Here is an 11,059-nt window from a genome sequence, read left to right as displayed (position 1 = left end):
ATTCTCCAGGAGACAAGTTCAGCTGTTACGACAATATATATAAGCCTGGAGAACTCCACAGATTCCAAGATATTCTTCATTCTTTTCAAAGCAATCCCATTACATAGCAGTTCTTGTAGTGCATTATAAACTTGCTTAGAATGTATTGCCATGTGTAACAGTCCATGTGTCAGCCTCAAGTTTCACCTTAAATGACCAGGGCTAAGACAGGCTTTCTGCAGAGGTTAACCTCAGGTAACCCAACAGAGCTGAAGGTGTAAGACTTGAAGACACATCTAGTTTTTATATAATAGTGAGAAGTTTTTAATTTTGATGAAGTCCAATTTATCAATTTTTTTCTTTTATGATTTTTGCTTTTTGTATCCTATCAAAAACATTTTTGGCCCACTCCAAAATCTTGTTTTCTTTTCTTTTCTTTTTTTTTTTTTAAAGATTTTTAAATTTTATTTATTTTGATAGACAAGTAGGCAGAGAGGCAGGCAGAGAGAGAGGGGGAAGCAGGTTCCCTGCTGAGCAGAGAGCCCAATGCGGGGCTTGATATCCCGCTCTCCCACCCCCCCCACCCCCCCCACCCCCCCACCCCCCCCACCCCCCAGGCAGAGATCATGACCTGAACTGAAGGCAGAGGCTTTAACCCACTGAGCCACCCAGGCACCCCTAAAATCTTGCTTTCTTTTAGAGCTAACTTTTACATTTAGATCTACAATACATTTCAGGTTAATTTTTGTGAATGCATGAGGTCAACTGTTCATTTTATTGTTTCCCTTGCTTACAATATATTTTTAGTTTGATGTAGTTCTACTTGTTTGATTTTGCTTGTGTTGACTATATTTTTGGTTCCATATCTAAGAAATCATTGCCAAGGCCAACACCAAGGAGCTTATCTCTTATGTTTTCTTCTAGAAGTTTTATTGTTTTGGGTCTTTCTTTTAAGATTTTATTTATTTTTTTGACAGACAGAGATCACAAGTAGGCAGAGAGGCAGGCAGAGAGAGGGAGGGGGCGGGCTCCCTGCGGAGCAGAGAGCCTGATGCGGGGCTTGATCCCAGGATCTTGGGATCATGACCTGAGCCAAAGGCAGAGCCACCCAGGCGCTTCTGTTTTGGATCTTTCTTTTAAATCTTTAATTCATTTTGAGTTAACTTTTGTTTATGATGTAATATAAAGGTCCAGTTTCAGTCTTTAGCATGTGAATATGCAGTTTTCCTAGAACCATTTTTTTTGAAGAGACTATTTTCCCCCCATTGTGTATTCATGGCACCATTGTCAAAGACTGTGACCATATAGGCATGGCCTTATTTCTGGAATCCTCAGTCTGTTTGATTGGTCTATGTGTTTGCTTTTATGTCAATACTGTACTATTTTGACTAGAATAGCTTTGTAAAATAGTTTGAAATCAGGAAGTGTGATGTCTCTAGCTTTGTTCTTTCTCAAGATTGCTTTGGCTATTCAGGATCTTTTGTGATTTTGTAAAAATTTTAGAATTGTTTTTTCCATTTTGTGAAAAATGCCATTGGGATTTTGATAGGGATTGCATTGAATCTATAGATTGCTTAGGGCTCTTATTTCTTTTCTTATGCTTACTTTGAATTTAGTTTGCTCTTTTTCTAGATTCCTAATGCAGAAACTTAGATTATTGATTTTTGGTCTTTCTTCTTTTTTAATACATACATTCATTTCTACAAATTTTTCTCTAAGTACTTCTTCTACTTCATTCCACAAATGTAGACAGGTGTGTTCTCATTTTCATTTAATTCAAATTATCTTAAAGTTTCTCTTGAGTTTCTTCTTTAGCCATGTATTATTTTATAAGTGTTTTGTTTAATTTCCACATATTTTAGGATTTTCCAATTATCTTTCTTTTATAGATTTCTAGTTTAATTTCCTGTCTAAAAGCAGACATTGTATGATTTATATTCTTTTAAATTTGTTAAGTTGTGTTTCATGGCCCTGAATGTGGTTTATTTTGGTGAATGTTCCATGTGAGCTTAAAAACTATATTTTTGGAAGGAATTAAGATGACAGAGGATTGGGGAGACCCTAAGTTTGTCTCATCCCTTGCAAACAACTAGATGGTTGTCAAATCATCCTGAACACTCAAGAAATCAATCAGAGATCTGAGAAAACAAATGCTGCAGATTTACAAGTAGAAAAGCAACCACCGTTTGGAAAGCAGGAGGTGCAGAGACTTGAATTTGGTGTGAAATAGTTGAGAATGTGGCAGGGAGGCTTAAGGAGGAGGCTACTACAAAATATTATAAGCTGCAGAGTGCAAAATCAGAACTTTTAGAAGTTTGCTATAGTGGGAGACATGCCTGGCTTAAAGGTGCTCAGGTGGTGAAGCAGGATGGAATCCCCGGTGTGAGGGCGTGGTCTGACAGTCCCTGGGGTTGAAGAAGAATGGTAGTGCCTAATTGCTGCAGAGTTCTCAGGTATAGGAATGGGGAAGCCAGCTTTCTACTGTGTTGCCATAAACTGTGAACAGCTGAACCATCCTGTGATAGCTTTCCTGGTACAAATCTAGTAAAAAGTAGAAAGGTGGCAAGATCCTCCCTGGGAGGATCAGCGCAGGTCCCACCATGGGAGTCCCTAAAATTTGGAGTTTTGAAACTCAGTTGCATGCCTAAGATAAAAACAAACACAGGCAGGGCTCTGATGGAAACCAGGGAGATAAGGGTGCTTGATTGGTCTTCTGTGAGGGCTCAGTAAAGTGTGGGGATATGAACTTTCAGCTCCAGGACCACAAAGCCAGGGCACAGCCATCTTCATCCCTGCCCATCAGTTCTGAAAGCCTTCAGGGAGCAAAACAGCACCACCTAGTGGATTCCAGAGCCACTTACACCGAGCACTGCCTTCCTGCCCACTGAAGGTACGTTTCCACCAGGGCAAGTCCGTTTGAATGAGCATCAGCGCAAAAGGCCCCTCTCCCAGAAGACCAGCGGCACAAACACCTCTCACATACCAAGTCTACTAACCACAGAGTGCTGCAAAGTTTCAGCTCTTGGGAAAAACAGTATAGAGCATTCTTTCTATTTTTATTCTTTGGCCTTTTATTATTATTATTTTTAGTTATTTTCTTAATTTTTCAATTTTTACTTAATCTTAATTTTTTATATGCTTTATATATTTCTACTTTTTGTTTCCTTTCATTGTATTTTTATATGTATCTATGTCTATATATATATGTCTATATATATAAATATATATAGACATATATATATATATTTCTTATTTTGGGATCTAGTTTCTTTCACAAGCAGACCAAAACACACCCAGGATCTAGTGCTTTTTTGTTTTGTTGTTGTTGTTGTCATCATTCTGGTTTGGGTGGTTTTTTCTTCTTCTTCTTCTTCTTCTTTTTCTATTCTGGACCAAATGACAAGATAAATTCACCCCAAAAGAAAGAATGGGAGCTAGTACTCACAGCCAGGGATTTAATTGATAAGGATATAAGTAAAATATCTGAACTAGAATTTAAAACAACAATTATAAAGATACTAGCTGGGCTTGAAAAAAGCGTAGAAGACACTAGAGACTCCCCTACTATAGAGATAAGAGAAGTCTAGTCAGGCAAAAATAAAAAAATGCTATTACTGAAATGCAGTCCAAAGTGAAGGCCATATAAATGAGGATGAATGAAGTAGAAGAATGAATCGGTGATACAGAAGATAAAATTATAGAAAATGAAGAGGGAATAGGGAAAGAAAACTATTAGAAGAGGGAAAGAAAACTATTAGGTCATGAAGGTAGACTTAGGGAACTCAGCAATCTCATAATGTGAAATAATGTCTGTATTATAGGGGTCCCAGAAGTAGAAGAGCAGGAAAAAGGGAGCAGAAGGTTTATTTCAATAAATTATAGCTGAGAACCTCCCTAATCTGGGGAAGGAAACAGATATTCAATTTCAAGAGGTACAGAGAACTCCCCTCAAAAATCAGCAAAAATAGGTTAACATTTTAACATATTATAATGAAACTTGCAAATTACAAAGATAAAGAGAAAATCCTGAAAGCAGCTCAGGATAAGAGGTCTTTAAACTATAAGGTAGACACATAAGGGCAGAGACCTATTCACAGAGACATGGCAGGCAAGAAAGGACTGGTATGATATATTCAATGTACTATGTGCAAAAAATATGCAGCCAAGACTACTTTATCCAGCAAGTCTCTCACTCAGAATAGGAGAGATAAAGGGTTTCTAAGACAAACAAAAACTAAAGGAATTTCTGAACACTATGTCAGCCTTCCAAGAGGTAATAGTGGGACCCTTTGAGTAGAGAGACAAAAAGTAACAAAGACCAGAAAGGAACAGAGATAATCTATAAGAATAGTGACTTTACAGGTAATACAATGGCACTAGCTTCATATCTTTCAATAATTACTCTGAATGTAAATGGACTAAATGTTCCATTCAATAGGTTCAAGGTATTAGAATGGATTAAAAAAAAAAAGACCCAATATGCTGCTTATAAGAAACTCATTTTAGATCCCAAAACACCTCTAGGTTAAAAGCGAGCATGTTAGGGGATATCAAAAAAAGCTGGAGTAGCCATGCTTATATCAGACAAACTGGATTTTAAATCAAAGACTATACTAAAAGATGAAGAAGGATACTATATCATGATAAAGGGATCTATCCAACAAGAAGATCTAACCATTGTAAATATGCTTTATAATTTCGGAGTAGCCAAATATATAAGCCAATTAATAACAAACTTAGAGAAACTCATTGATAATAATACAGTAACAGCAGAGGACTTTAACACCCCACTCACAACAATGAACAGATCATCTAAGCAGAAGACCAACAAAGAAACAAGGGCTTTGAATGACACACTGGACCAGATGGACTTCACAGATCTATTCAGAGAATTTCATCCTAAAGCAGCAAAATACACATTTTTCTAGAGTACACATGGAATGTTCTTCAGAATAGATCACATACTGGGTCATAAATCAGACCTCAACAAATACAAAAAGATTGAGATCATTCCATGCATATCTTCAGACCACGGTGCTATGAAACATGAAGTCAACCACAAGAAGAAATTTGGAAGGACCACAAATATGTGGAGGTTAAAAAACATCCTACTAAAGAATGAATGGGACAACCAAGATATTAAAAAAATTAAAATAAAAACATGGAAGCAAATGAAAATGAAAACACAGTGGTTCAAAATGTTTGGGATGCGGCAAAGGTGGTCCTAAGTGGGAAGGATATAGCCATATAGGCCTTCCTCAAGAAGCAAGAAAAATCCCAAATAGACAACTTAACCTTATGCCTAAAGGAACTAGAAAAAGAACAATAAAGAAAGCCTAAAACTAGCAGAAGGAAGGAAATAATAAAGTTTCGAGGAGAAATAAATGGCATAGAAACTAAAAAACAAAAGCAAAAACAGCAAACACATTAATGTGTTCTTTGAAAAAAACTTTGAGCTACTTCTTTGAAAAAAAAAAAAAAACCTACAGCTAATACCCTTAATGGGGAAAAACTGAGAGCTCTTCCTTTATGATCAGACAGATATGTCCACTGTTAGCACTGTTATTTAACATAGTACTGGAAGTCATAGACACAGCAATCAGACAACAAAAAGGAATTGGAAAGGAAGAAGTAAAACTTTCACTATTTGAAGATGACATTATATTTTATATATAGAAAATCCAAAAGACATCACCAAAATATTGTTAGAACTGAAACACAAATTTATTAAAGTCAGCGGACACAAAAGCAACATATAGAAATCTTTCGATTTTCTGTAGAAACAATTATAAGAGAATATTATGAGCAATTATATGCCAAATAATTAGGCAGTCTGGAAGAAATGGATAAATTCCTAGAAACATATAAATTACCAAAACTGAAACAGGAAGAAATAGAAAAACTGGACAAACCCATACTAGAGTTTGCAATATACGTTTATAAGCAATCCAAGTCCACTTTCAAATAACACAATATCACTTCATGGGTAGTGCAAATACTGATAATAAGAAATTAATCCTAATTCTCCTTCCTATCTTTGTATTATTGCCTTTATTCATTTCACTTATGTATAAGTACACATAAGCAAATATAATAAAATATATTATTGCCATGGTTATTTTGGAAAATTTATCTTCTATCAATCAAAGATCAGAAAAACAGAAGTTTTTATTTCGCCTTCCCTAATTCTTTCTTATTTTACGTAGATTTGAGTTTCTGGCTTGGATCATTTCCCTTTTCCCTGAAGAACTTCTAATGTTTTTGCAGCATGCAAACTGTCAAAAACTTTCCTCAATTTTTGTTTGTCTGATAAAGTGTATTTCTCCTTTGTTTTTGAAGGGTAATTTCTCAGGGTGTAGAATTCTAGATTGGTGTTTTTGTTTTTGTTTTTCTTTTCTTCTCAACAACTTAGATATTTCACTCCATTCTCTTATTGACTGCATGGTTTCTGAGGAGAAGTTGCATGCAATTCTTATCTTTGTTCTTATATAGGTAACTTTTTTCCCCTTTCTTTCTTGTTTGGCTTCATTGAGAATTCTTTTGCTATCTTTGACTTTCTGTAATTTGAAAATGATATGCCTAGGTATAGTTTTTGTTTTTCATATTTATCCTGATTGGTATTCTTTGAGATATCTGGACCTATGGTTTGGTGTCTGACATTAATTTTGGGAACTACTGTCTCAAATATTTCTAATTTTCCTTTTTCTTTCCCTTCTGGTATTCCCATTATGTGCATGCTACACCTTTTTAGTTGTCCCACAGTCCTCAGATATTCTGTTCTTGTCAGTCTTCATTCTTTTCGCTTTTCAATTTTGGGCGCTTCTATTGATATGTCTTCAAGCTCAGAGATGCCTACCTCTCTCTCTAGTCTACCCTGAGCCCATGAAAGGCATTCTTCATTTCTGTTACAGTGTTTTTAATCTCTAGCCTTTTTTATTCTTTCTTAGAATTTACATCTCTGTGCTTACCTGCCCATTTTTTCTTACACACTGTCTACTTCATTGATTAGAACTCCTAGGATATTTATTAATCATATGTTAAATTTCCAGTCTGATAACTTTAGCATCACTACCATGTCTGGTTCTGATGCTTGCTCTATTTCTTCCATTATTATTATTAGTAGTAGTCTTTAACTATGCCTTGTAATCTTTTCTTGATGGGTAGGCATGATGTTCTGGGTGAAAGAAACTGCTGTAAATAGATCTTTTTTTTTTTTTTTTAGATTTTATTTATTTACTTGAGAGAGAGACAGTGAGAGAGAGCATGAACCAGGAGAAGGTCAGAGGGAAAAGCAGACTCCCCGTGGAGCTGGGAGCCCGATACGGGACTCGATCCCGGGACTCCAGGATCATGACCTGGGCCTAAGGCAGTCGTCCAACCAACTGAGCCACCCAGGCGTCCCTGTAAATAGATCTTTAATAATATGTTGGTAAGGTGTCAGGGAGAGGAAACATTCTGTAGTCTTATGATTAGGTCTTGGTCTTTTATTTATTAAAAAAAAATCTTAATAATTTATTTTTCAGGGGCACCTGGGTGGTTCAGTTGGTTAAAGCCTCTGCCTTTGGCCCAGGTCATGATGCCAACGTCCTGGGATTGAGCCCTGCATCAGGCTCTCTGCTCAGCAGGGAGCCTGCTTTCCGCTCTCTCTCTGCCTGCCTCTCTGCCTACTTGTGATCTCTGTCTGTCAAAAAAATAAATAAAATCTTAAAAAAAAATAATTTATTTTTCAACAAGTTTTTTTTTTTTTACTTATTTCAATTTAATAGCCAATATATAGCACATAATTAGTTAGTTTTTGATGTAGTGTTCAATGATTCATTAGTTGCATATAAAACCCAGTGCTCATCAGTCTTTTAGTGAAATACGATATCTGGACTGGCCCTGCCAATCTTCCAGCAAGTTAGGCTCTGGTTTACTATTTCTCCTGAGTGCAGATCTTATTTAGAGTAATAGAATACTCTGGTTATTTCAAAATGGTTCTATTCCCCGAACCTTTGCTGGAAACATGGAAGAATTTTCCTCTGATATTTACTGTGAGAGTCTAGAGGTTCTCCTAGAGGTCAAACTCACAAAAGTGTGGGAGCTCCTCTATGATGTGATTCTCTTGGTATTTTAAACTCCAGAGTTGTCCACACTGAATCTCCAGAAATTGGTCAATTACAGTTCAGGGTTTCCTACCCACTTTTCCCCTCAACTCTTACTGGTTCTCACAGTGGTTCCTACATGTGAATGTCTGGTGTAGTCTGCCATGATTCCTTATGTCTGCCCATCTGTCTCTCCAATTTTGGGGACAGTGATCTGTCTTTGATCTCACCTTTCTTATTGATCCAAGAAGAGTTGTTGATTTTTCAGTCAGTTCTGCTCTTTAGTTGTGGAACTGGACACTGGAAGTCTCCTTTTCCCATTTTTAATTGGATATTTTGTTGTTGTTGAGCTGTGGGAGTTCTTTATAATTCTGGATGTTAACCCCCTATCAGATATATGGATTACAAATATTTCTCTCATTTCATAGTCTGCCATTTCACTCTGTTGATAGTGTCCTTTCATGAACAAAATTTTTAATTTTAATTAAGCCCAATTTATCTATTTTTTCTTCGGTTGCCAGTGCTTTTGATGTTGTATCCAAGAAAGCACTGCCAAATTCAATGTAATTAAGCTTTCTTCTGTGTTTTATACTAAGAGTTTTTACAATTTCAGCTTTACATTTAGACTTAAGTCATTTTTTGTCCATGGTATAAGTAAAGGTCCATCTTTATTCTTCTGCATGCGGATATCCAGATTTTGTAGCACCGTTTGTTGAAGAGATTGTTCTTGCACCATTGTGTAGTCTTCGATGTCCTTTTGAAAATCACCTACCATATATGTTGGTTTATTTCTGGGTTCTTCTATTTCAGTAATCTGCAATTATGCCAGTACCACACTGTTTTGATGACTGTAACTGTAATGCTTTGAAATCAGGAAGAACGAGTTCTCCAATTTTATTCTTTTTTTCCAGATTGTCTTGGTTATTTGGGGTCCCTGGAGATATCATGAGTTTTAGGATGGATTTTATTTTTGCAAAAAATTTATTGGGATTTTGATAGGGATTGAATACATTTATTGACTTATTTGGGTAAAACAGACCTTTAAACAAGGGCTGAACATGGGCTGAATTTTCACTTATTTGTTATTCATTATTTTTCTCGGTAATGTTTTGTAGTTTGCAGTGTACAAATCTTTTATCTCCTTTGTTGAGTTTATTCTTAAATATTTTCTTTTTGATGCTATTACAAATGGGATTGTTTTCTTAATTTCTTTTTCAGATTGCCCATTTTTAGTGACTAGAAGTGCAACTGATTTTTGTGAGTTGATATTTAAAAAAAAAAGATTTTATTTATTTATTTGACAGACAGAGATCTACAAGTAGGCAGAGAGACAGGGAGAGAGAGAGAGGAGGAAGCAGGCTCCCCGCTGAGCAGAGAGCTCAATTCCAGGACCCTGGGATCATGACCCAAGCCTAAGACAGAGGCTTTAACCCACTGAACCACCCAGGTGCCCCTGTGAGTTGATTTTTTATCCTACAACTTTACTGAATTTACTCATTAGTTGTAACAGGTGTGTGTGTGTGTGTGTGTGTGTGTGTGTGTGTGTGTGTGTGTAATATTTAGGTTTTCTACATATAACATTATATTGTCTATGAACTGATAATTTTATGTCTTCCTTTCCTATTTGGATATCTTTTTGTCTTCTTACTTTATTACTATGGGTAGGACTTCCAATGCTATATTAAATAAAAGTGGCGAGAATAGACATTCTAGTCTTAGAGAAAAAGCTTTCAAATTTTCACCATTGAGTATGATACCAGCAATGAGCTTGTCTTCTATGGCCTTTGTTATACTGAGGTAACTTCCCTCTATATCCAGTTTGTTGATTTTTTAAAGTCATAGATGGATGTTGAGTTTTGTCAAATGCTTTTTTTGGCACCTATTGAGATGATCATATGATTTTTATCCTTTATTTTGTGAATGTGGTGTATCACATTAATTAATTTGTGGATGTTCAACCATCCTTGTATCTCTGGAATAAATCTGACTTGATTATGGTTTAGGATCTTTTTAATGTATAGCTGAATTCAGTTTCCTAATTTTTTTTTAAAGATTTTATTTATTTATTTGACAGAGAGAGATCACAGGTAGGTAGAGAGACTGGCAGAGAGAGAGAGAGAGAGCGGGAAGCAGGCTCCCTGCTGAGCAGAGAGCCCGATGTGGGACTCGATCCCAGGACCCTGAGATCATGACCTGAGCTGAAGGCAGCAGCTTAACCCACTGAGCCACCCAGGCGCCCCCAGTTTCCTAATTTTTGTTCAAGACTTTTGCATTTATGTACTCAGGGATATTGGCTTATAATATCCCTTTAGTATTGCATCCTTGTCTGATTTTTATATCAGAGAAATATTGGCCTCATAAAATGAGTTTGAAAGTGTTCCATGATCTTCTATTTTTTGGAAGAGTTTAAAAGGTTTGTTATTCATTCTTCTCTTAATATCTGGTAGAATTGAACACTGAAGCCATCTGGTCTTGAACTTTTATTTGTTGTGAGGTTTTTGATTACTGATTCAATCTCCTTATTAATAACTGATCTGTTTAGATTTTCTATTTTTTTCATGTTCAGTCTGGGTAGGTTGCATATTTCTAGGAATTTATTAGTTTTTATCTATGTTGTCCAATGTAGTTGTCAGCATATAATGATTCATAGTAGTCTCCTATGATCTTTTGTATATCTTTGGCCAGTTGTAATGTCTCCTCTTTCATTTCTGACTTTGAGTCCTTTTTTTTTTTTTTTTTTTTTTTAATCTTGGTGAGTCAGTCTAACTAAAACTTGTCTATTTTGTTTATCTTTTCAAAAAACCATCTCTTAGTTTCTGTGATCTTTTTTATTATTGTCTTTTATTTATTTCCACTATAATCTTTTCTATTTGCTTCTTTCTACTAACTTTGTACTTTATTTGTTCTTTTTTTTTTCTAGTTCCTTGAGATGCAAATCAAGGTTGTTTGAGATCTTTCTTATTTTTTATGTAGGTAGTTATTACTATAAACTTCCT

Source organism: Mustela lutreola, chromosome 16 (assembly GCF_030435805.1).
Source record: "Mustela lutreola isolate mMusLut2 chromosome 16, mMusLut2.pri, whole genome shotgun sequence".
NCBI lineage: Eukaryota > Metazoa > Chordata > Mammalia > Carnivora > Mustelidae > Mustela > Mustela lutreola.
This window is presented reverse-complemented; position numbering follows the sequence as displayed.